The 26,859-nt window shown below is 38.1% G+C and overlaps 1 long non-coding RNA gene across 1 annotated transcript; it reads right to left on the bottom strand.

The window, feature by feature from the left end:
- Positions 1-1,155: 1,155 nt before the first annotated feature.
- Positions 1,156-11,171, bottom strand: LOC110215165 (uncharacterized). The gene is made up of 3 exons (XR_002326444.2): positions 11,087-11,171; positions 5,789-5,912; positions 1,156-2,595 (listed from the first exon to the last, which is right to left on the bottom strand). It is a non-coding gene; the product is annotated as an uncharacterized LOC110215165 (long non-coding RNA).
- Positions 11,172-26,859: the final 15,688 nt, after the last annotated feature.

The following is a 26,859-nucleotide window of genomic DNA, read 5'->3' as shown; positions in this document are numbered from 1 at the left end:
AAGCATGTTTAGATTTAAGTTGTTTTTGTTTGTTGTGGTGTTTTTTTTAAGCATCACTTCTATGTCATGGGGTCAAATAAGATAATAAGGCAGTTAGGTGGCGTGATGAATAGAGTCCTGTATTTGTAGTCAGGAAGACCTGAGTTTGAATCCTTCCTCAATCATTTGCCAACTATTTGACCTTGGGGCAAGTCATTTAACTTCTCCCAGTCTCACTTTCTTCTTCTGTAAAATGGGGATAATAATAGCATCTATTTTACAGGGGTCAAATGTGAGGTCAAATGAGATAATGTAGGCAAAGTGCTTTGCAACCCTTGAAGTGTTATGTGAGCAATGGATATCATCTTCATCATCAGTCATCATCATCATCATCACTATATTTGTAAAGTCCTACACCCATATGGTATTAATAATAATTTAAAATTGACTGTACTGGCTAATGTACCCAGTGAGATTAACTGCCCTTAGCTACTGCCTGATTAGCAGTAGCTATCTAATTACACAGCCTAATTACAAGTTTTGAAGCCATGGAAAGCAGATTTTTACCACAGGGAAAAAAATGAAGTTTTGGGGAAAAGTTATAGTCATAGAATATTAGGTACCTTACCAATTATGTAGTCTAATATCCTCAGCAGCTAAGTAGTGCAGGTATTTGAACGATGGACCTGGAGACAGGAGGATCTGAGTTCAAATTCAGCCTCAGACACTTTTTAATTATGTGACCCTGGGCAAATCACTTAATCTCTGTCTTCCTCAGTTTCCTGAACTGTAAAATGAGGATAATACTAGCACCTACTTTAGAAGATTATTGTGAGGATCAAATGAGATAATGTTTGTAAAGTTTTTGGCACATTGTAGGCACTTAATAAATACTTGTTTTCTTCCTTCCTTCCTTCCTTCCTTCCTTCCTTCCTTCCTTCCTTCCTTCCTTCCTTCCTTCCTTCCTCCCTTCCTCCTTCCCTCCCTTTCTTCCTCATTTTTAAGGCAAAAATACTGCAAGCAAAGAGGTTACCTAACAAATTAGTGATAGCTGTGGTACTGGAACCCCAGTGTCTCCTCTCTTTCCCCTCCCCCTCAGATTCAATGTACTTTTTGCTAAAAGAATTGAAATTTTTGCAGTTCTTCTTTGTTATAGTACCTTTGACAGATTGCAAATTACTTTGTTCATTTATTTATTGTGCATAATTTGGCTTGCACATAAAATCATCATGTTTGGTATATTAAATTTAAAAGCATAATTTGTTCTTTTAACGTATCTACCAATTTAATCTGCTTACAAATGATTTAGATTTTCATTACAAGTAGAATTACAAACTACTCAACTTTTAAAAATCCAGTACCTTTAAATTTTCTCTTTCTCCAGTTAATGAGAAACAGGAAAAAACCTGGAAGAAATAATAGAGTAACAACAGTTTTTAAAGTTATTTTCTTTGGATTTTGTGCCTTTCCTAGTGCCAAGCAAAAGTATTTTTTTAAGTCATCAAGGAAAGATGGGAAAATCCCCCAAATAATTGAATACATCTTTTGCCACTTAGGAAGTTGCTTAATCATTCTCTGTTTTTGAGCTACGACTGTTAGTGGTTTCGACTTTTTCTGTTGCTTCATTTTTAAAAATTAGTGTTATGGATGGATTCTATTACCTATTGTTATTCTGATTCTCAAAAAAGGCTTTTTCAAAGAATGTCTACTGGACAAATGGTGTGATGGTAGGAAGTAATTAAGCTACTTCCTGCTTATTTGCGTTTTCAGTTATTGAAAGTGGCATTCCAGTAGAATACATAGGCTGCCCTTTCTGAAAGTTGGTCTATTCTTTTTTTTTTTTAAAATTTGAAATGTGGATTTATTAGCGCACGGCTGCAGGGGGTACATACCTAAATCGAGCAGCCCCGGTAAGGGGCAGAGCTTGAGTTTATAAAGGCAGAGGCCACTGAGGAAACGGTCAGGGGTTGCGTAAGCGGGAAGTTACAGAAGCCAAACAAACGATTGGTTAATCCTGCCTTTGGGACCCTATAAGGATCATGGAATAAGATTGGGGCGGGTATCTTTCTTGTCGGGTTTTCTAAGGCGAGAACTCCTAAGGCGGGAACTCCCTGAAGAAGGGCATACAAGGTGGAGGTCAGAAAACAAAATGGAGTTCAGCACATGGAGTTCAGTACTTCATTCCCCACTTCTTTTGTGTACCACATCAAGCCCTTGACATGGCAGGGGCTGCATCATTGTAGGGTGAAAAGGAGGTGGATGCCAGGGGCTGATAGAGCTTTAACACTTGGCACCTTTCACATTAAATCTGAATTCAAATTCTTCTCAGCTTTCTTTTCCTCTCTATCACCCCTTTAAGTAAATATAGGCATTGACAAATCAAAGGGGCAGCCCCTTCATAATACAGATACAGAGACGCTAAAGAAAACAATAATGCAATTGTCCCTTTAAGATTCAAAAAGTCTTTTCTTATACAGCTGTCTGGCAGGGAACATCATCAGTGAAGTCCTCTGGTCCTTGGTATTCGTTCCAGCCATCTCCAGCACAGCATCTCAGCATCTGCTTCTTATCTTCTTGTAGGAACCAGCTTTCTGTCCATTCTCCTACAAAAGTGATCTTAGCACAATTTTAAATTAGTATTTCTAATCCTTATAACCCTGATCATTTTTACCAACTTAAAATTGAAATTATTGCCAATTGTCATGTTCAAGAAATTCACATCAGAACTCAGTGTCTCACACTTTACATTAATCCACAGGCTCCAGTACATACATAGATATATTAAATAATCCATTTTAACACAGTACATATAAGATCTTAAACTTTCAGTCATGCCATGTTTCTCTGATGACATTTACAAAATAAACCACAAGCCATTCTCCTTTTAACATTATTAATTGTAACAAAGCTTTAAACAAGTATGATATTATCCAAATAACAAAATAACATTCTCAACCCCCCGACCTAATTGTAAAGAAGCCTAACTCATATGGGAACACACACAGGAACACTAGTCTCAGTTCTATAGCAGCCTAAGATGTTCATAATCTCATATGGCCTAAGGAACATCTCTAAATGAGCCCTAGATAGCTTGCATGCATTTCCACTCTTGTTCATAAAACCTTACTAAATTGGTGTAAAAGTTCTTAAATGACACAAATTCCAGAGTATTATTAAGGAAACTGAATTCCTAGTTATCACAGAATTCCTCATAAGTCTTTAGTTAAAAGCACATAGAGGTGGTTCAGTTTTCCTGGTCATACAGGACTAGGTCCAAACAATACAACAAAGTTTTCTTATAATTCAAAAAATTGCATAATTACATTAAGTCAGGTACAGATTAAACTGATCAGAGAGCTCACAATAGACTAGTTTTTAGAAGAGAGACTTACATGTAATCAAGATAACAAAGAAAACCTTAGACATGAACCATACAAATCAATACAATCAGTATTACCAATGTTAACTAACATTAAGTTCCTTGCTCATGTACAATAGGTTTAATTTATAGGCAGTTCAAAAAGAGAGCTCTGCTTCTCTGGCTTAGTGTAAAAACCCAAATCTGTCATCTTTTTACCTAACCATGCCTAAAGCTTGGATTTCCATGACAGATACATTTTGGAAGCCAATCATATACATCTGTATATAATTCTTAGAGGAATCAGTCTAATCCTGTTGCTTTTCTCAAAATTTGCTATCCTATTTAATTAGACATCACATTACACCTTTGTAAGTTAAAATTGTAAGCTATTCATACTTGCATCGTATTATGATATCTCAGAAATGTTCCAGAGGGACAAGGTCATATATCATATCAGAAGGAAAGCTCTGTTTGATTCCAGGCCGGAGTCATATCTGATAGCCAATCATGCAGTCACTGGATGTTAAAAGCGGGGCTTAGGATTAATCAGGTGGGAATTTTCCTTTTCAGAAAGGAAATAGCACAATAGTCAGGAAAATCCTACCTAGGCTGTGTCCAAGGTCGTCCTCAAAACTCCTCCCAGGCACAGACATCTACCTTTATCAGTTCTCAGCCTGCAGCACATGCCATTCTACTATTGGCTTCATGACAACTCAGACAATTATCCTGGTAATCAAAACTCAAAACAATAGTAAATTTCTGTCCCATAAAATCACAAATCCTAGATAATAAGAATTTAATCTCACATTGGTAATAGTAACAGACTGATCACAGAAAAATACTACTGCCCTCATAATTCCTTTAAACAATGGGAACATCTTGAGGTGAGTATAATCATTTAAGATCAATTGAACCCCAATAAGGGCCAAAAACTCGAACTAAAATTTTTCAAGTGAACTAAGAACATCCCTTTCCAGGACCAGGTGGAGCTGGCCAGCATTCTTTCCGATTGTCATCACTAAGCCCAGGATGTCTGGGACCAAACATTCTCCCGAACTTGGGACTTCTTTTATCGTGGTATCTTATGGACATAGACTATGCTATGTCATATTAATGGTAAAAGAAACACAGATATCTTGATCTATAATTTCAACTGACACTTTGACATCCTCCCGCTCTATTGAATTTACAACCATTCAATTGAGAAAATTTCCTTCCCATGCCACATGTCAAAACAAACATATGGAGGCTGCACCTTTTTTTTTCCTCTCTCTTGGGGCAGATGACTTTGCCCTCCCCCCAACAGATAGTTTCCAGGGATCCTGGCAAATTTACAAAATAAGGGGAATTGCCATGTGCCCCTCCTTTTCACACACAAGTAATCAATTAACAATCTTAGGTTTTGACATTAAAACAATAACCCCAAATAACTTAGTTAACAGTCTCACAAATTTTATGAATTATAACAAAACAATTTCAGCTAAAAATTCTCTTTCAATAAAGACAAAATTTGGAAATTTTATACTTTCTTAAATTACAATACTTAAAAGGAAATGTTACAAAACAGGATCATATAAAATGCCCCAACAGCCAAATTCATTCCTTTTTTCTCATTTCTCTGAAGACACAATTCATTTAACATTCTAGATGTTAAATCCCCCCATCACCCAACAAACCTGGTGGTTAGCCTTATAAAAAAGGAACCTAACAATCTTTAGCTTATATATAAAAAATTGCTTTTCCCTTCTCTCTTTGTCTCGACACTCAAATTTGGCCAGAATTAGAATGCAGAGTGAAAGAGAAATTATTATATTATTTTTCAAAGGTTTCAAAACCTTCTTACTTTCAAAAACCCTCTATTCATACTATGCAAATAAATTACACCTTCTTTAAGCTTTCTACATGTACTCCTCTCCCCTACAAGCTTAAACCTTCCTGACTTTCTAATGGACTTTGATTAAAGTCCTCTTTAAAACTGCACATATCTTATCACTTTCTAACTCGGACCTGACACTTCGAAAATATGTGCTTCCTTAAAATGGAGCAACATACAACCCAAAGGGGTTTTGGATGTGCTAGCCGAACCCCCCATTATCGCAGAGCACAGATACAAACAACAATAAAAGCCTGAGCTCAAACATGTCCTCCCAATGGAAGTCTGAGAAACTACCCTGGAGAAACTCGTCAATGTTCCAGTCTGACACCTGTCTTTCAGTATGAAACAGAGGTGGCTTCCGGCAGATGATCGTGAAACACAACCTCTTAAAAGCACAGTCTCTACACATATAAACAAATAGATCAAAACAACTAAGACAGAAACCAGGAATCAAGAACCAGATACGGGTGTGGTCCCGACATCTCCAGGTGCCCAGGAGATTGAGGCGCTAAGAGCTACTGCCGAGTCCGGCACACGTTCTCCACCAGGAAATAGAATATGCAGACACTTACCTCCGGAGGTTTACCAGGTCCAGGATCCACGGGGGCCGAAATGAGGTACAGTCGGAGTTGGGGAGGGAAGGTATTTTCAGTTCTGAATTTCGGGGCCCTGGAACATCTTCAGGGGCCGGCTCCCCTAAAAGTCAGAACAGAGCAATTCCCCCTTCCTGAAGCCGAAGTCCTCCCCAGGTGGTTCTCTGCAGTGACACAGTACGCTGCAATCTTGCTGGGGCCTCCAAATGTTGTACAGAGAAATCAGTGAGCGAGACCCAGACATAATTTGAAATGTGGATTTATTAGTGCACGGCTGCAAGGGGTACATACCCAAATCGAGCAGCCGGTGTATTCTTTCTGAACTTCAGGATTTACCTTGTCTGTAAGTTACGTCACTGAGAATCTTCTTAAAATATTTGGATTCTTGATGGTATCATTAGGCAGCCCCTTGTGAGGATGCTGATAGGATAAACTAGTGGCAATTGGAGGACTATTGGATCATGAATGCTGGAAGGGACAACTTTCTCCATTGTGGTCTTTCTCACATCCCTAACAAGGATGCTTTTTATGTTAGGAAGACAATCTTTAAATGCAAGGGTGTGTTTGGTTGTATCATCTGTTCATTGATTCATTCAACAACCATTTATAGTGAGCCTCATTTGTGCAGCAAACTGTTAGCCCTGATCCCAGCAGCATCTGCAGAGGCTCATTTCATTGGGCAGTATTTACGAATATCCTTTTCCCCTGTCCTGAGGATAGCTTACAGTATGGAAGCACATTCACATATTAGAAGTTTGTTTCTTCATTTTGATGAGAGAGGGAAAAAAAAAAAGAAAATAGCTCAGTGGCCAATTTTCAAATTAACACTGTCAAAGAAACTGATCTAGATAGTCTACATGTAGTGGGGCTTTGTGTGTGCCCAGATCACCGAAGACAAGATGTTCATGTGGGAGATGCCAGGGACCTGTTTCTAGGAGAAGACATTCTGTCTTCTTCTACCACATGGGTGGGAATGGCCACTTTCTTTCGTACAGTTGGAACTGGTTCCAACTTTAAAACTACCTGACTGGAACATTATCTTGTTCTCTCTTTCCAGTGGTCTCCAGGGTAGTGTTCACCCAGAGTACAGATACCATGTATTAAGCTGGATGGAGTGAAGGGTCATCTCACTTCCCCTTTCTCCTAGGCCCTGTGGCCCTGAGAAATCAACTCAAGGTTTTGGTCTTTTGTTTGTCATCTTCAGCTCTATGTGCAGGGAGCAGAGTCTTTAGACCCAGCTGCTCTTGAGTTATGGGGACCTCAGAGCCTTGATTCAATCTGGATGCTTTTGACAGCCCTATAGGGAAGCCCCAAGAAGCTGGGGTTCAAGGAGTAGAGCTTGGTCACCTTTGTTCTTGGGATGTGGTGGGACTAAATGCTATATAGGAACTGAGTTAAATTGTAAATCTAATCCTTCTCCACATACACTTAGCAGGTATAAAGGGGAAACTGATTATGGTCCCTAGGTTTCTGGAGGGTAGAGGAGGGAAAATGTTTGTTCTTGCCTTACTTTTAAAGAAAATATTCCTTTGTAAAAGCTAATCTGAAAGCCAAGTGGTTAAATGGAACTGGGGTGCTAGGGACCTCTAAAAGGGAACACAGTCAGTAAGGGCTTGAGCCAATGACAGAGACTAGACATTCTGTCCTCCAAAAATTATTTTTACTGCTTCAGACACTTGACACTTACTAGCTGTGTGACCATGGGCAAGTCACTTAACACTGATTACCTCACCAAAAAGCAAAACAAAATTCTTTTTAGACCTGAGGACACAGGAGGAGTGTGAAATATAATATAGCTGGCCTCCAGGAAGCAGGAGCCAGAGTAGTAACTGTATATGTATAATGGTTAAAACCATAAACAGGGTGGAGTTGTTTATAAATTATTATGATTGTTTGCCAGCTACGTGGGGTGAAAATCTGAACTTGCTAATTGGGTAGTTGGGGAAAAGTATTTCTAAACAAGGTTACACTAACAAGAAACTAGAGAAAATAGAACCTTTTAGTCAAGGGCCTTCAAGCTAGGGAGTTTAAAATGGGAGTTAGAGACAAAATAGAGTTAGTGCTGTTAATATTCCTAAATACCACCAAATCTCAGCACCTAGTGCACACATATGTTACCAGAGAACATTGGATACATAAGAATTTAATGATGATTTATATTCTTTTAGTACTTGATGATATGTGGTATTTTCTCCTCACAAAGACATCAACCCTTCCACACTTCGGCAGATGGTCTGAGGAGTTGCTCTGGCCAAAATAGTCATCAACTCATGGCTGCTAATCTAGTGATGCTTCTTTAAACTTCAGCTAATCATTAGTAGTGCTCATATTTGGAGTTTTTCCAGCTTGGTAATGCCGGCCAGACACTGGGCACTGTCGGCACTGTCTTTGAGAGCACGGGGTCAACTCCATGCTGTAATTTGACTCTGGAGGAGGAATGTATTGCAGGATGGTTTGCACAGGACATGAAAACAAGCAAATGAAGCAGAAGTAGTGTTTAATATTCTCAATTCGGATATGTTTAAGCTCTTAACTTTCAGCATTTTTTGAGTATATTTTTGGCTCCTTTGGGATCTAAATTTTAGAGGCCTAGGAAGAGCCAGGTATTAAAAATCTCTTTCAGCTTCAACACCTTTAGAAGGATTGTTTCTCCTCTGTATAAGCTCTTTGTCACTAACTTCTGCAGAAATGAGTGGATATTACTCCTTGTGGCTGATCTGTTGCCAGCTCTTTGAGGCCTAGTCGGGAGAACAAGAACTCTTGCACCATCTTTGTTCTTAAGCTGGGATCCATGAAATACTTTTAAGATCTTATTACTTATTTATTTTAAACAAATTATGTAAAAAACCCTTATTTTTTGATAACTGTATTTCAATATAATTAATTTCTTTTATAAACCTGTGTGTTTTCTTTTATGCATTTAAAAACATAATTCTGAGAAGGGGCCTATAAGTTAGACAGTGAGTCAACAAACATCTATTTTTTTTAATTCTTAAAAATTTTTTAAAAATTTATTTATTTTTAGTTTTCAACATTTACTTCTGCAAGATTTTGAGTTCCAGATTTTCTCCCCATCTCATCCCTTCCCCCACCCCAAGATGGCATGCATTCTGAATACCCCTTCCTCTAATCTGCCCTCCCTTCTATCTCTCCCCCCTTCTCTTATCCCTTTCCTGTTCTATTTTCCTGTAGGGCAGGATAGATTTCTATACCCCATTGCCTGTATTTCTTATTTCCCAGTTGTATGTGAAAACAATTTTTTTAATATGTGTTTTTAAAACTTTGGGTTCCAGATTTTCTCCCTTCCTCCCTCCCCACCCACCCTCATTGAAAAGACAAGCAACTCGATACAGGTTATACATGTGTAGTCATGCAAAACACTTCCACAGTAGTCATTCAACAAGCATCTATTAAGCACTTATGTGTGCCAGGACTATGCTAAGTACTGGCATCCAAAGAAAGAAGTTCACATCTTAATGAGAGAGACAATACTAGACTGTTAAAAGAATCCAGGAAAATGGTTAAGAATCCCTCCTCTAGATCCAAAGTCAATATAAGAAAGTGTAAAGGGAAGACTAGACAATGGAAATCTATTGGCCAGGCCCAGGAACATGTGCAGGGGGCTCTGTCTACTTTATAATAACACGGGAGGTTTAGTAAGCTTGCTTCTAGGAGTGGATGCACACTGCCCCTGATTCACAGCATGCACAGGCTGGCTAGCTGTCAGTTTTTTCCCATCTGCTTTTTACCTGGTGAAAAAAAAAAGTCTTTTAAATGGGCTACTGAGAGTGCACACAAAAGGCTCCAACAGAGAAACTCAATCACTGTTTTTCTTCCTTGGTAATGAGAAAGGCAAAAAACATTGCAAGTCTCTGGATGGGGAGACCTCCACTGAAAGACATCACATGCCTCTAGTACCAGCACCGCTGTTGCTTCTGTCCTTGTATGTTTTCTGTTTGCTGGTCTTAGGTGAATCAGTATTGGAGATGGAATGGAACAGACTTGATGTAGGAGCTAGCCCTGAGGAGTAACGTTCCTGACCCTTTCCCACAGTGGATTGATCCTGCAGCTGGGTCGCTGTGCCCTGTAAGCAGGGGCAACTTTTCCATCATCTATACCGCACTTGGGAATGACCTCAGGGATAGAAATGTTTTGTAGTTACCACTTTAAGCTTTATCTTATTCTTCCCAGGGCCTGCGGGGATGTGTTGAAGGGAGAGCATGCCCCCAGTTTTGGAGGCAGTTGTGTTTGCTATATCTTTTCAGTAAATATCCCTTTCTTATTAAAAATAATTAATGATATCAGTTGTATCTGGTGATATCTAGGAGATATCAGTGGGTTAAATGATATTAAATGAGTTGGCAGTAGACAAAGTCCCCTGCACATGTTCTCAGGAGTGGCCAATAGATTTCCATTGTCTTGTCCTCCTGTATTTCCTTGTGTTGACTTTTGATCTAGAGGAGAAATTCTTAAACATTTTTGTGTCATGGATTCCTTTGACAATCTGGTATTGTCTCTCCCATAGAAGTGAGCTCCTTGAGAACTAATCTCTGGTGATAACAGGAGAACATACGGGATGGGGAGGTGGTAAACCGTACAAGCTGGTATAAGAACCCCATGGCATCCAAGCATACCCCTAAGGGGGTGATATAAGAAGCCATATTTAGAGACTGAAAGTGCCACTGAACTTTGGTGAGGAAGTCCAGAATCTCAATGTAAAAATCAAGTAAGAAGGCACCGAAACCCTTTTCCTTCTAGATTTCTCAAAGAGAAATTTATTACTTCTCTTCAAAGTATAGGAATCATGATGATTTCATACTTAAATCTTCTAATTGTACATATTTTATTAATCATTTCAGGGTGAGCAAATGCCCAGTTGCAGTAAATGAGTATCTTATTTAAAATATTTTATTCATTCTTCACTATTCACTCTTCATACTAGCACAACTTAAAAGTTTTCAAATATTTTTATTTTTTGAAAAAAACGTAAAAATGTCCTTGGGGGAAAAAGAGAAAAATTGTTAATTCTCATCCCCTCTTCCCCATAGGCAATTGTATAACAATAACAACAACAATGTTAATAATGATAATAATAATAATAATAGCTAAAATTTATATGAAATTAACACATATTACATCATTTGGGCCCCCAGCAATAGTGTGAGATAGGTCACTCCATTTTGCAGATGAGGAAGCTGAGACTGTGAGAAGTTAGGTTAATTGAACTTGGTCAAACATCTAATAAGTGTCAGAGGGGAAATTTGAACTGAAGTTTACCTGAATCCAGTAAGCCACACTGACTGTCTTTATTCCTGACCCCAGTTTTCTTAAAGCTTCCTGGTGTCTTCCTGAAGTAATAAAGAGGGTATCCTTAGATTTGTTCCTTGTTAATGTTATGACACATTAACAACCTGCATTGATCATGGTGGCTTGTTGGCTGAAGGAAAAAAGGAAGAAGGCAAAAGTAGAGGATGAAAAGGAGAAAGGCAAGTGATGGTAACAGCAACAGCAGGAGGTAGAAAAACAAAGGTGAGTAGAAATGGCAGCATTGGAGGTCTCTGGTCAAAGATGGCTGGGCATCTATGGTGGAAAGGCAGTGGTGGCACATCTGGGTTGCCTGTGGGGCACCAAAGCAAGTATATGAGACTTGGGGAGCCTTGACAGGATCAACTTGCATCCAGATGTATACTTGTTACTGTGTTCAGAGCTATGATAATCAACCCTGCCCTTCTTAGAATTGGGAGTTTGTCCGGTTATTTCAGAAATCATTTTGAAACTATGCCCCAAGAGTTAACCTCCATTTTACTACTACTAGGCCTAGACACTAAATAAAGAAAGAGAAAAATACCTATGTCTACACACACACACACACACACACATATACATACATACATATATGTGTGTGTGTGTATATATATATTATATATATATTTTATATATATATATATATCAGTTTTTGTTTGGAAACTGAGAGGATACCCATCATTTGGGAAATGGCTGAACAAATTACGACATATGAATGTGATGGAATTCTATTGTGCTGTAAGAAACAATGAAAGATTTCATAGAAACCAGAGAAGGTTTGTATGAACTGCTGCAGAGTGAAGTAAGCAGAACCAGCAGAACAATTTATACTACAATCACAACCATAGCAAGTGAAAAACTCTGAAAGGCTTAAGAACTCTGAGCAACCCAAACATCAACAGATTCCAGAGGACCTATGAAGAACGCTGCCCATCTCTTTACAGAAAGGTGATGAGACACGTTTTTGGACGTGAAGAAATTCGTTTTGCTTGACAAAGCATATTTGCTAGAATTCTTTCCCTGTCCCCTTGGGAAAGGGCAATGGGAAGGAGAGAAAATAACCAAAAGCTGATAGTTTTGAAAAGGTAACAAGACTCCTGTTACATCAGAAATAACAGCTTAGGCTTCTCCTGAGAATGCATAAAAGCTGCCAGATTATTTCTGTTACTCAGTGTTCTGCCTGTCTGTCTTCCTCTATGTGTCTTGGTCTCTGTCTCTGTCTGTGTCGCTCTCTTTTTCTTTTTCTCTCTCTCTCCATGGTGTCACTGTAGAAGTTTCAGAGACTGCTCTCCTTGTAGCTGCATGATGTGATTTTATATAATAATAAAATTGTGCCTCTAATGGATGATACTAAATCCAATGTGAAGTTCTTTTTATTTCAACAATAATTATATCTCTCATAATATTTTGCTTTTCTTTTCTTGCCTTTATTTTGTTCTGCAAGGAAGTCTGGATTTATTATTAAAAATGCTATATGTGTAATGTTTTATAGGCTATGAAACACCTTAACGTATTCTGTCTCATTTAAACCTCATTGTAACTCTGTGAAGTAGGCAGAGCAGAGTAGGGATTGCCCCACTATGCAGATGAGGAAATCAAGGAACACAGAAGTCAAGGAGTTTGTCAAAGGTCACAGATTTACCAAATGGAAATCAGTATGTGAACTCAGGTGTCAGCTGGGTGCCCTTTCCACTATGCCATATAATTTTTATTTAATCAGTAATCAAATATCACCCCTGCAGTTTTTCTATACCACCTTCATTTCCTAAGTAACAGAGACCTCCCTCTCTTTGGATGTTAATCCTTAAACAATTCTGTTTTGACACGAGTCTATATGGTTGTTCTACTGGTTACAAATGTATCTAACTTTACTACCATCCACTTTACATTCTTCTATCTTGTTCACACAAAAAAAGAAAAACTTTACTAAGTACCTAAAATCAAGATGTAATGTCAAAGCATTCTTCCAATTTGCCAGCCCTATAAAAAAAAGTGGGATTATTTTGGTGTTACTTTTCTTGATGGCTGCCTGTTTTTTCCCCAAGTGGTCAAAATCATCCATTTAACCATCCTAGAATCTTTTTTTCCCCTTTAGGCAGTTGGGGTTAAGTCACTTGCCCAGGGTTACACAGCTAGTAAGTGTCAAGTGTTTGGTCTGAGGATAGATTTGAACTCAGTTCCTTCTGACTCCAGGCTGACTCTATTCACTGTGCCACCTAGCCGCCCTTAGCCATCCGAGAATCTTGCAAGGAATAAACCTTTTTAAAATTGCTCATTTGTAGATTCAGTTATTTAACTTTTTTATCTTTTTGAAAATAGGAAAGTTTCAAGTTTTTCAGGTCTACTGGAACTTTTCCAGTTATTTATGCTTTCTTAACGTGGAGAATGAAAGAGGTTACTCATATTAATTTAGTAACTACGTATTCAATTGATTTCAGCACCCTTAGATCAGAGGTTCTTAACCTGGGGTCTGTAAATTGTTTTTTAAAAAATATTTTGAGAATAATTTTTCAATATAATTTGTTTTCTTCATACTCATAATATTTTATTTTATATATCTAAAAAACATTATCCTGAGAAGGGTTCCATAGGCTTCACTAGACTGCCAAAGGGCTCTATAGGTTAAATACTCTAAATGTGATTCATTTAGGCCCCAACACTTGAGACTCATTTACTATAATATTAGTTTGTATTTAAATAGCAACTGAATCTTGGCATCTTCACTATGAATGAAATTAGAAGACAATATTAAGCTAAAGTTAAGTGGAAGGATAACTCACAGGTTTTTTATAGAGAAGTAAATTTAAAGGAAGTGGCAGGTTGTTTTTATTGTGTGTCCAAAGGCAACTGAAAACATCATATCATGAAACACTTAATCATCATGTGTTGTAGGGCTCATGATAGACATTTGCAAAAAAGACTGCCAATAAAATAATTGCTACCTATATGCCAACACATTTCCTAGGATGAGGAGGCAGAGAAACTCTATGAAGAATCTGACCCTCAAAATTAAATCAACATAGCTGTAAAACTTGATGAGTTCTATGCAAAGGTGGACATAGCTATGGATGGCAAAAAAAATAACCCCCAAATGTATACAGACATACATATATGTGTATTTTGTGAAATATATATATATATATATATATATATATGTATATATATATATACATATACACACACACACACACACACGTATGTATTTTCAGTGTCTCTCTATAGCAAAATATAGTTTACAAGATAGAAAAGAAAGAGGATAAAGAATTTTAGAGTATAGAGAAGTCATACTTACAGATCATAAATACTTTCTTCATGAAGAGAGTTGGGAAGCACTGAATCCTAAATAATGTCCTGAGAAATGAAACTGGCTCTATTTTAATACATGGGCAGCTAGGTGGTGCAGTGAATAGTGCACCTAGGCCTGGAGTCACAAAGACCTGAGTTCAAATCTGACTGCAGACACTTAGTAGCTGGGTGACCCTGAATGAGTCACTTAATCCTGTTTGCCTCAGTTTCCTCACTTGTAAAATGAGCTGGAGAAGGAAACATCAAACCACTCTGGTATCTTTGCCAAGAAAACCCCCTATGGGGTCATGAAGAGTTGGACAGGACTAAACAACTGAACACATATTTTAATATGAAGGAAACTACTGCTTATTGATGTGGGTCCTTTTGGAATTGGCTTTCTGTATACAGTCAGGCAATTGACTTGTTAAAGCAAAGATCAAAATCAATATCAGATTAAAAGAACAAACAAAAGAAGACAGTGTACAACTGGCAAAAAAAAGTGAGAAATGGGAAAAAACAACACATATTTACAAAGACTTTCACAATTTTTCTTTTTTGGTGGGCAATTGGGGTTAAGTGATTTGCCCAGGGTCATACAGCTAGTGAGTATCATGTGTCTGAGGATGGATTTGAACTCAGGTTCTCCTGACTCCAGGGCTGGTGCTCTATCCACTGCGTCACCTAGCTGCCCCAACTTTCACCATTTTTTAAGGTAGTTTGAGTGATAAAGGTTAATAACAATGATGAGAACAAACTTACTTAGAACTTGCATCAGTGAGCAAACGTTTGACCTCCTTGACAAATGTAGAAATATTGCAAAGAATGGAAAAATGTACAGTAGAGGATGGTGTAGGATTATAAGCAGTGTTCCCTAACAGAGCAGCAAGTAGTGGAGGGCAAAATCCATTTTCAGAAAGCTTGGCAACAAATTCAAGTAAGCCAGAAAGTCTGAAAGACATTTGAGGATAAAATTGGAAGGAGGGTAATTAACAGCTGAAAAACAGAAACTATCTGTAAAGGTTTCTGCCACAAATCTATTCCCTTTCCCCCATCAATGACAATGGAATCAATACCTTCTGATTTCAATACCATGATTTCTAATATGTGTTATCAGTAATTAGAAATGACACAATGGGAAAAAAAGGTAGGAAAAGCATCTAAAGTAGACCAACAGAGAGTCTGTGTTGGAGGCAACACAGTTTTGAGGATATTGAAGGAGAAGTCCTTAAGATATCTGAAAGAAAAAAGGAAATCAAATGCTTGGGAAAAAATCAGGGACCTTATTATTACGGATAAAGTCATTAAGAAAACACTAGTAGATGTTCCTGAATGGACCAATGATATCAAAGCCTGCATCCCATAGTTTCAAGTCAACCCAAGCACATGGGCTTTCCTCCTTCATATGTTTCCTTGCCAAGTTTCTGGGTATGGCATGTTCCTCCACAGAAGCTGAATATATTGGAAGAAAAGTGTTACCCAAGTTTATATATGGTTGTAATATATATTACTATTATTGCATTTGGTTTACTATATAAGTTCCTGTGATGTTGTTTCTTTTGCCTTATTGCTAAGTAAATGGGTATTCTTAAGAAAAAAAAGAAAAGAAAACACTAGTAACCTCTGACCATAGGGGCATATATGCCTCCTTTCTTGTCTTTAGGAGGGTGAACATAGAATATATGGAGAGAATCCTTGATAAAAGTATGAGAAGGGATTAGGCAGCCTTTACAATATGACATTTTCTGGCATAATGCACTTTACAATCACACAACTGACTGAAAAATTCAGGGAATTATGATCTCTCACTTTGACTATTTTGATAGCCTCCTACTTCATCTTTCTTCCTCCAGCCTCTTCCCATTCCCATATCTTTTGGAAAATAATTTTCTTAAAGGGCCAGTCTGACCATGTTATCCCTATACTCAACAACCACAACAACAGCAAAACTACCTTCAGTGGTTCCCTATTACCGCTAGGAGTGAGTATGAGCTACTCTCTCAGACATCTCTTTGTCAACCTATCCCCTTCTTACATTTCCCCTCTTCTTTCACATTCATGCCTCTCCTCCACATACTCTATATCCAGCCACACTGGACACATGATACTCCATTTCTTGACTCTCTCTCTCTCTATATATACACACACACATATATATATATATATATATGTGTCTGTATATATATGTATATATATATGTGTATGTATATATGTGTGTGTGTGTATATATATATACACACACATATATATGTGTATATATATGTGTGTGTGTGTATATCTATATATATATCTATATATATCTATGCCTTTGTCTCCTATGTCTGGAATGTCCTCCCTCCTTAACCTCTACGTCTTGGAGCCCCTGGCTTGGAGCTTAAGCACCACTTTCTACCTCAGGCCTGTTTTGATCTCTTTAGCTCCTCGTCCCTATCTATCCAAAGTTACTTTGCCTCTGTGTTGTATGCATTATATATGTATACATGTGTATACACACACACACATTTGCACACATATGCATATAAGCATTTATGTATGTGAGTGTGTATATCTATAAATACATACATATACATATACATATATGTGTGTGTGTGTGTATGTGTATGTATGTATGTGTGTTCTCTTCCCTGACAGAATATAAGCTCTTTGAGATGAGGATATGTTTTATTGTTGTCTTTGTATCACGAACGCTTAGCACTATACTCGGCACATAGTAGGGGCTTAATAAATTCTTATTGATTGAGATCCTATTGTGCATATTTTTTATTGTCTATAAAGATTTCATCAGTAGAACAAAACACTACCTTTAGGGCTTTGCTCCAATAAGGTGTTTCCCATTCATACGTCAAACTCACTCCCCCCCCCCCCCACAAGTGGGCTTGGAGTGTTCCTTGAAGCACAGCCCTGTGATGACATGGTATACATGGAGGAAGGTGTGAGAAGGCCATTAATTGGCTGAGAGACTGAGGAGAAAGGCAAAGAAAGAGATGAGTGAGAGGTAAGGTATGGACTTTGTGTGGTGGACAGGAGACCTCCCCCAGAGTCACAGCTTTGTGGGGGAAACTGGCATCCCAAAACATCCCTTGATTCCCAGTACCTATACCCCCAGAGGAATGCCAAGAGCAGACCTCTTGGGTAAGATTATTTTCCTTGGCTGAACTGAAATTTCATCTTGTTCTGGAGTTTCAGAGTTTTTTATTATCTATTCTACTTTGTATAACTTCCCTGACTACTATTTTACTACTTGATTTGACAAATGAGTTTGCTCAGTATCCATGATTGTCTTTTGTGTAATAAGTGTTTGGTGGGAGAGAAACTAAGCTGGATGAAAATAAACTGTTACCTTTCCAGTTTGGGACAGAACTACTTCCTGACTGGAACAACTATGGAAAATGGCTTTCGTGCTGGACCATACCTCTAGACTACAAATATTGAATATGTAGTAAATAGGTAATTGTAGTTCAATATTCTTCATTGAGATAAAAGAATGAAAAAGTGAATGTTTAGCCATAGCCATCCTCTTAGCCTGCCCAATCCCCAAGGTAGAAATCAGTCTCCCCAGAGATGAGGTGGGCCAGATCCCAGATATTTATTTATCAGTGCTAGTTGGGCCGTCCTAGATCCCTATGGTCCAGGCAGGTTCCCCACCCCCTGGTCTAATGTGTATATGTTTGGCATACGAGATTTGTTGAAAGATGTAAGAGATAACTTTGTTCAATGACTGATTTTTATGATCAAGTGAAATATAAAATAGGGAGGCATAGACCCACCACATGTGATCCACCTCTTGGGAGATTTTCAGCAGAATCAAAATGAAAGAAGGAATTCCTACAAATGGCAGATAACAATGTGTTAATTGCATCAAACCTGGAAATATTGTGGAGTCTCCTAAATGAGATCCTTAATTTCATGGAAGGTAGGGAGGATGGAAAGAAGAAAGGAAAGAAGGAAACAAACAAGCATTTATTAAATGCCTACTATGCTCCAGGCACTGTGATAAGTGTTTTACAATTATCTCATTTGATTCTCACAACAACCCTGGGAGGTAGGCACTATTGATCCCCTCATTTTACAGTGGGGGAAACTGAGGCAGAAAGTGGTTCCTCAGGGTCACTCGCCTAGTCAGTGTCTGAGGCAGCATTTGTATGCAGGTTTTCCTGACTCCAAGCCCAGAAATCTATCCAGTGGGTCACTGAACTGCTAAGATCACAAATTCCCCTGAAGTATTAGAGCAAAGAGAACGAGGAAAAGCCATGCTATAATAAGTACTGACTGTGTGATGGTGAGGCAGAGCTAACCTAGAGAAAGTAAATGCTTTAGAGCATTGGGGTTTATAAAGGGAGAAAGTCACTGAAGAAGACTGCAGTCCTGCCTTGTGCCAACACTGCAAGGAAGCTCTCTCAAAGTCACGCCAAAGTATTTGGACCTGAGGCTTGTTCATAGATAACTCAAGAAGGGTTAGACATTCATTCCTACAAGTGTAGTGAAGACTTAACTCCAGGACAGAATAGCAGAAAAGGTCAGACGGGACTCTAATTCTTTCTTTCTTTCATCAGAGGATGTGTTTTCCCAAAGGGAAAGGACTTAATTTAATCCAGGGTAAAGTTATTTAGAAAAGTGGAAACAACCACCCTAGTGCTAATCCCTAACCAGTCATAGTCCCACCATGATTCAAGTTGAAACTATGCCTACCAAGATGAAATTATTAATGGTCTTTTACAATAGACTTGGGGAAACAGAATAAATACCAAGTACTGGGAATGTTCTGGGAGAGATCTTGTTGTGAGAACCACCTAACTATGGTTATATTTAAGTAAGAACTGTTTGTGGTACTGAGAAGCTATGCCTCTTATCCTAATCTTAGAATTAAAGACCTTAGGGAAAACTTATTCAGTCAAATCAAGTCAGTAAGCATTTATTAAGTGCTTACAGTCACGATATTTAACTGAAAAATCTATTTTGTGATGGATGATAAAAAGAGTAGCTGGGAATACATTCAAATATGGCATCTTGAGTGAACTTCTTGAGTGAACATGGGCTTTAGTATGTAACATACTGGTTTATATTTACTCTTGCCATGCATTTTTTCTGATAGAAGATTGCCCCTTTCTGGTCCAAATAGAATATAAAACAGTTGAAAGAAGCCTAAAGTCTTCTTCCTCACCTAGCTCATTTCCATTGATTTGTCAGATTTATTTTATGTAGTTCATTGGGATCTACATATTTCTGAAAGAAATTGGAAAATACTTGCCTTGTATTATATATTAGTGTCTTCTATAGAAACATGGAAACTGAAGGGATTTCAAGAGGTCTCTTCTTTACCTTTTGAACATAGGCAAGCACTAAATCATGTAACATTGCTCTGTAGACTATTCTTTTTTATATAATATTTTATTTCCCCCTCAATTACATGTTAAACAATTTTTAAACTTTTTTTTCAAAGTTTTGAGTTCCAGATTCTATCTCTCCCTCCCTCCCTGAGATAGGAAGCAATCTAAGTTTACATATGCAATCATGTAAAATATGTCCATATTAGTCATTTTGTACAAGAAGACTAATGAAAAATTAAAAGAAGAAAGAAAGAGAGAGAGAGAGAGAGAGAGAGAGAGAGAGAGAGAGAGAGAGAGAGAGAGAGAGAGAGAGAGAGAGAGAAAGGAAGAAAGAAAATGAAAATAACATTCTTCAGTCTGTATTCAGTTCTGTATTTAGTTCTTCCTCTGGAGAAAGATAGTATGCTTCATCATGAGTTCTTTGGGATTGTCTTTGATCATTGTATTGCTGAGAATAACTAAGACATTCACAGTTCTTCATACAATATTGCTGTTACTGTTTACAACATTCTCCTGGTTCTGTTCACTTCACTTTGCATCAGTTCATATAAGTCTTTCCAGGTTTTTCTGAAATCATTCTATTTGTCATTTCTTTTAACAAAATTAATTTAACAAAAATAATATTCCATCAAAATCACATATCACGGCTTGTTTAGCCATTCCCCAATTGATGGGTATCCTCTCAATTTCCAATCATTAGTCACCACAGAAAAAGCTTCTATGAATATTTTTGTACAAATAGGTACTTTTCCCATTTTTATGACATCTGTAGAGAAGGAATAGAGATTCTACATTGGCTTTCGGTAACTGAAATTTTGCTGAAATGCTTGCCCTTATTGTGAGAGAATTTCTGGTTTCCAAATAATTATCTATCAATTTAAAAATATTAAGTTCTTACTATGATATTCCCTGGGTATATGAAGACAAAAATAAGAGAATTTACCATCAAGGAGCTTACATTCTAAGGAGGAGATATTATATACATACACACACACACACACATACACATATATACATATATGTGTATGTGTGTGTGTAAATATGAAGTGGGGAGGGAAGGGGGTACAAGAGGGCTCCAAAAGCTCTGGAACTATTTGAGGAAGAAGAAAGCTAACAACTGGTCAGATTCATGAAAGCTTCACTAAGTACTTGGTACCAAAGCTGATCCTTGAATGATGTTAAGTAATCTAAAGGAGAAAGATGAGAAGAGAATGTATTCTGGGTATTAGGAATAGCTTGAGAAGCTACGTGGAGGTGGGAGATGGTGGCTGGAGCATAGAGTGTATGATGGGTAACAGTGTGAAATAAGGCCGGCAATTTATTAAGCATGCTAATCGCAGTAGCTGTAAAGGGTCATAAAACTATATTTAATGCTTCAAAAACCACAGTAAAAGAAAGATGTACTTGTGACAGAAGACAGGAAATTTTCTGAAATTTCCTAGTTTACAATGAAATGTTTCATAGGTCCACAGGGCTTCTTGACATAGTATGGCATATTAAGGAAGCTGTCATTGGCATTCTTTGCTGGGCTTGGGTAAGACAGGATATTCCTGCCTTACTTTTTTTCTGTGAATTTCTTTACTTTTATATTTTTCTGTAACTTAATATTTTCTTTCATAGCAGTCTGCTGGATAAATAAACTTTTTTTAAAGGTAGTTTGGAACCAGTTTGTGGAAAACCATGAATGCTAGGATAAAGAGTTTGCATTTTATTTTAAAGGCAAGAAGGAATCTTATTAAAACTTTTTCAGTGGTTAAGTGACATGGGCAGACCTCTGCCATGGGAAGATTATTTTGGAAACTATGTAGATGGATTGGGAAGGCGAGAGATTGGACATAGAGACCAATTGGAAAGCTATTGTAATAGTCTAGGTGGTGACAGATGATGAGGACCTTAACCAAATTGTAATTGTGTGAGTAGGTAGAATGGATGGATGTGAGAGGTATTTTGGAGGCAGAATCTGCAAAAAAGACTTGGCAACTGATTGAAGATGTATTGGCTGTGAAGAAGTCAAAGATGAATCTGAGTTTTCAGACCTGAGTGACTGGGAGGATGATGGTGTTCTCAACATTAATAGGGAAGTTTGGAGGAGGAGTTGACTGAGCATAGCTAGTGGGGTAGGGGGGATGATCTGTTCAGTTTTAGATATGTTGAATTTGAGGTACAATCAAGATGTCCATGTGGAGATGTCCATTAGGTAGCTGAGGATGCAATAATGGAGTTCAGTAGCTATATTGGTGCTACAGATACAGATTTGGGAGTAATCTCTCCAGAGGTGATACTTGAATGAAAGAGTATAGAAGGAGAAAAGAAAAGGGCCCAAGAGAAGCTTTGGGGGACATACATGTTTAGGAGGAGGGCAAGGTATAATGATAGAATGCAAGTTTCTTGGGGGGAATATTATTTCATTTCAGTACAGAAGAAAGGAAGAGAATAAACATTTATTAAATTCCTAGCTTGTGCCACACATTTTGCGAAGCGCTTTACAAACATTATGTAATTTGATCCTCATAACAACCCTGAGATGTAGGTACTATTTTTGTTTCCATTTTACAGTTGAAGAAACAGAGGCAGACAGAAGTTTAAGTGACTCACCCAGGGTCACAAAGCTAGTGTTTGAAGCCAGATTGGAACTCAAGGTCTTCCTTACCCCAGGGCAACTAGGGAGTGCAGTGAATAAAGTGCCAGGCCAGAAATCAGGAATGCTTACCTTCATGAGTTCAAATCCAGACTCAGACATTACTAGTTGTGGTAAAGATACTGGAGTGCTTTGCCATTTTCTTGTCCAGCTCATTTTACAGATGAAGAAATTGAGGCAAACAGGGTTAAGTGATTTGCTCAAGTCACACAACTAGTAAGTGTCTGAGGTCAGATTTAAACTCAGGTCTTCCTGACTCTGTGTCCTGTGCTCTATCTATTACACCACCCAGCTGCCCGCTAAATTTGTACAGCTATCTCTTTTACTTTAATTATTATTAATACCTTTTGATAAGCAGAGTATTATAGTGAGGAATCAGATTAAAATGTAATTGGGAAATATTTAACAAAATAAATAAAAGGTCTATAAAACATGATAACACTACATTTTAAAACTAAGTAAATACTGCTGTTTATGCATGGCTCCTTATGTATGGATTAGTGGTCCCTGCTTCTATCTGGGTTTGATACCATTGGTGGCGTAGATGGAGAGCCGGTCTTGAAGCTAAGAAGACCCCAATTCAAGCTCTGCTTCTGATGGATACTAATTATGTGGCCCTGGGTAAGTTGCTTAACTCAAGCAATTCTCTCAGGCTGTACATTGCAGAGAAGATGCAGACCTGCATTGGGAGAAGGAGTTTCCTCATTTGGAAGTTCCATATACTAATGATATCACAGGTTCAGTTTCTATCTTATCTTTTGCTTACACATCCCCTAGATTTTCCAGTATATTTTATTCCCCTTCACTGTCAAAGAGCCATCCCTTATGACAAAGAATAAAAAATAGAGAAAAACCCAGTTCAATGTATCAAAGAAGATTGGCATATGCAGCATTCTACACCCATAGTCCCCCACTTCTATAAAGAAATAGGAGATGTGACTTCTCTCTTTAATTTGGGGCTGAGTTTGATTACTACAACTTCACTGTTTTTTTTTACATTGTCATAGTCATTGTGTTTATTGTTTTCCTGGTTCTGCTTACTTCATTTTGTATCAGTTCATCTATCTTCCCATGCTTCTCTGTATTCATAATAATAACAATATTCCACTAGACTCATATACTACAATTTGGTTACCCATACCCAAATCAATGGACATTGACTTTGTTTCTAGTCTTTTACTGCTACATTTGGCTTTTCTGTAGCTATTCATCACAGTTATTTCCAAAGGGTCGTACATATGAAGCATATACCAAGTATGGCTATAGAAGAGAATGCCCGGGTTGGGTTAGGGAAGGAAAGGAGTATAGCGGTAACATTTCTGTCTCATATGTTTATTCTAACATGAGAGGCAACTGGCTCTGTGTAGTATATTGTTGTTTGTCCTCTGTTCTCGAAAAGGTCCATAACATCAGGGAGGTAATGACATGGCATTCAAGTGAACTGGATTTAAATGAGGGAGGGCTGTGCAAAGTCACCAGACTTACTTTTTCCTCCAGAGCCATCTGGGTCTAGTGGCAAGATATAGATTAGAATGACTGGAGATGGCCCTGGATGCAGTGGGAGACCTAGGCCTTTTTAAGCTAAGGTCTTTAACAGGTCTCAGTTTGACTGAGACAACACCCATTTAGTGATCTAGGCTATGTAAGAAATGAGGCAGAGAATGGCCTCTTTTACCCAGGTAGGTTGGGACATTAGTAGCCGGTCATAGTGGAAACAAATAAAAAAAATCTCCTTCAGTTCAACTGAAAATATTAAGAAAGAATATTTCCTTCAATCTAAAACGCTTCCTAGACTTTTTCCTTTAGGAAAGTGGGTAGAGGCCCAAGAACAATAAGGATATAGAGCATTAGCTCTGGAGTAAGGAGAACTTAAGTTTAAGTTCTATTTCTGATATGTACTGGCTATATGACTTTGGGCAAATTAACTTCTCTGGACCCAAGCAACTCTTTAAGATTGAAATTTCAGAGAAGGGGCAAGTCTGCTTTGGTAAGAGGGAATTTTCTTACCAGAGGTTCCTTGTACCAATGAAATCACATGTTTCATCCCATCTCATGCCATTCTGAGCCTGAAGTGAAAACAGAGCCTCATGATAACCCAGTAGGAGAGTGGAAGGAATATGCTACTGGCCATTAGCCGGCAGGAAATGTCCAATCAAGAAACCATTTGTGCTCTTGGAAAGCAAATATCCCAAACAAATATGTAGATGATTGATGTGTAGTTTAAAAAGTCAACCTCTTTTACTCCCTTCCTTTCTTTCCCCACCAAAGCTGACTAAAATGAGTGTTTGACAGCCTATCTGTGGATTGTTAAAATATTCAAGTTTTCTACTGAGGACCACTCTGCACTCTGCACCCTCGAGGCAGTGATTCTCTAACCTCAGGGAGGAGGGGCTGGAGCTGCCGAGAAGAAGGGATCCCAGGGGTAGGAGGAGGAGCCGGAAGTGGGGAGCAGAGGGAATCAGTTTATAGTTTCTAAGAAGGCAGGACCCTTGGTAGTAAAAGTTTTATGGACCAGAAAACACATATTTTGGAAGGACTATGGTTGGGAAATGTTGGGCTGGGGTGCCCTTTTTGCAATCTTAGTTTCTCCTGGGCTGCTTAAGGATTACAGGATGCCCAAGAAGAAGAGTGCCCCACAAACAAAGAATTTCAACATTCTTTTCATTGTTACTGAAGCACTAACAGCTATTTTGGGCATTTGTGGAAAAAAAAAAGGATCCAGAAAGAAGCAATGTTACCCCAAAGCTAGGTTAGTTTGCCAGGGCCTTAATAACTTCTTTAGAGTTAGGTATGATCTTGAAGAAGCTATTAAATTCTGGTCATATTTGATCTTTTGATTACTATTCTCCCCCTTCCCAACCTACCAACCAGCCTATTGGACATATTGATTGACAGCCAGGTCTAAGTATGCTTTCTAAATTGGAGGACCAGAAATGATCATAAAAATGCTTTTTTTGGGAAAATAACAGGAAAAGAGGAAAACAACAAATACTTGAATTCTTTCCAGTGGATTTTGCTTGAGACCTTTCACTGACAACTCCAGCTTTTGCCTTGTAGTAAGTTTCTTTCCTATAGGTTCAGTTTAAGTTGTTGTTCTTGTTGTTTTAAAGCAATATGTGTGGTAGAGGGAACAGTGGGTCAAGAATCCCAAGCTATCCACTTTTGTTCCTTCTTGAACAGATTTGAACTTTCATGAGCTTATGTCCAGGGAACAAAGTGTTGTAATAAACCTCCCCCCAAGCTGACAACAACATGTTAGGGCACAGATGCTGTAGCAGCAGAACCAGGATCACTTTCTCAGAAAAGGGCTTGTTTCTGGATTTTTGTGGTCACTTTCTGAATTTTGCTTGTCTTCTCATGCCTCAGCTTGAGGGAGGTGGGCAGGGAAGGGCCATAGATACCAAATTATGATGCCTACTTAGATGTCCTGACTCCTTAAAGGGAAATGTTCAAAGTAGGGGCAAAGTTGATCTCTTAAGTATTTGCCGGCTCTCTGCCTCCAAGTAAATAAAACATTTTTTTTTTTTGGTCAGGATAACAAAATAATTCCATTAGTGCAAACAGTAGTGATTTATTTTGATTTTCATAGCTATTTACTTTACTTAGTAAGGAAATGCAGCTGAACTTACCTCTTTTTAAAGAAAACAAAGAGCAAAATTTTCCTTGGATGTAAAGCTATTTAACTTTAATGCCTCAATCCACTTTTATACAAATAAATGCTACTTAACTAGGGAAAAGCAAACAAGTAGTGCAAAGTCCTTTATTTATGGCTTCCCTGTCATCTCATCAGAATGTGATTTGGGGGGGGGAGAAAAATAAAATCCACGTGAATCTGAACTAAAGGAAAGGCAATTAGGATTAGGCTTGTTTTTCTTAGTGATTTATAGTCCAAGTGCTAGTGTAGAAAGGCTTTTAAACCAAAATGAGAATGATTAATATACCATCCACTCTGCTTTGCTAGATACAAGGCAGGCATCACTATGACCAATGTAGCTTCAATTTGTAGGAAAAGATGCTACCTTGATTGCACCAAACCTGAACTGGCCTGCTTTGGACAACTGTAAAGCCAAAACTTGCCCTTAGTTACACAGCAAGCTAATAACAGAGCTTGGACAAGGACTCAGGTCTTCTTACTCCAGCCTGATCCTCTTCCCTCTATGTCTTATGACATTTCTGCTAGGCATGGCAAAAATCACTCAAAGTCTTGAGCTTACTTTATAGTAACTCCAAGGAGAAAGTGAAGAGGCCTGTTATTCATTGAACTTTTCAATTCCTCATGGCGCCTTCATGACTTAAGTGCTATTCTACTCTTCTTGGGGAAGTTCTACCACAGCTCAGAGATCTGCAGGTCAAATTGCCCATCCTGTCTGAAAGAGGTAGGTGGTATTGTGTGTGTATATATGTATGTGTGTGTGTGTATTCTTCTATATATGACATGGTTTGGGATGTGAGTGTAATCCTTTCTTTCTGTTTCCAGGAGCTGTCCTATTGATTGA

The sequence above is a fragment of the Phascolarctos cinereus genome, unplaced genomic scaffold (genome assembly GCF_003287225.1).
Source record: "Phascolarctos cinereus isolate Bilbo 61053 unplaced genomic scaffold, phaCin_HiC Scaffold_4;HRSCAF=312, whole genome shotgun sequence".
NCBI classification, from domain to species: Eukaryota; Metazoa; Chordata; class Mammalia; order Diprotodontia; family Phascolarctidae; genus Phascolarctos; species Phascolarctos cinereus.
The sequence above is the reverse complement of the archived record's forward strand: the minus strand, read 5'-3'. Positions and strand labels throughout refer to the sequence as shown.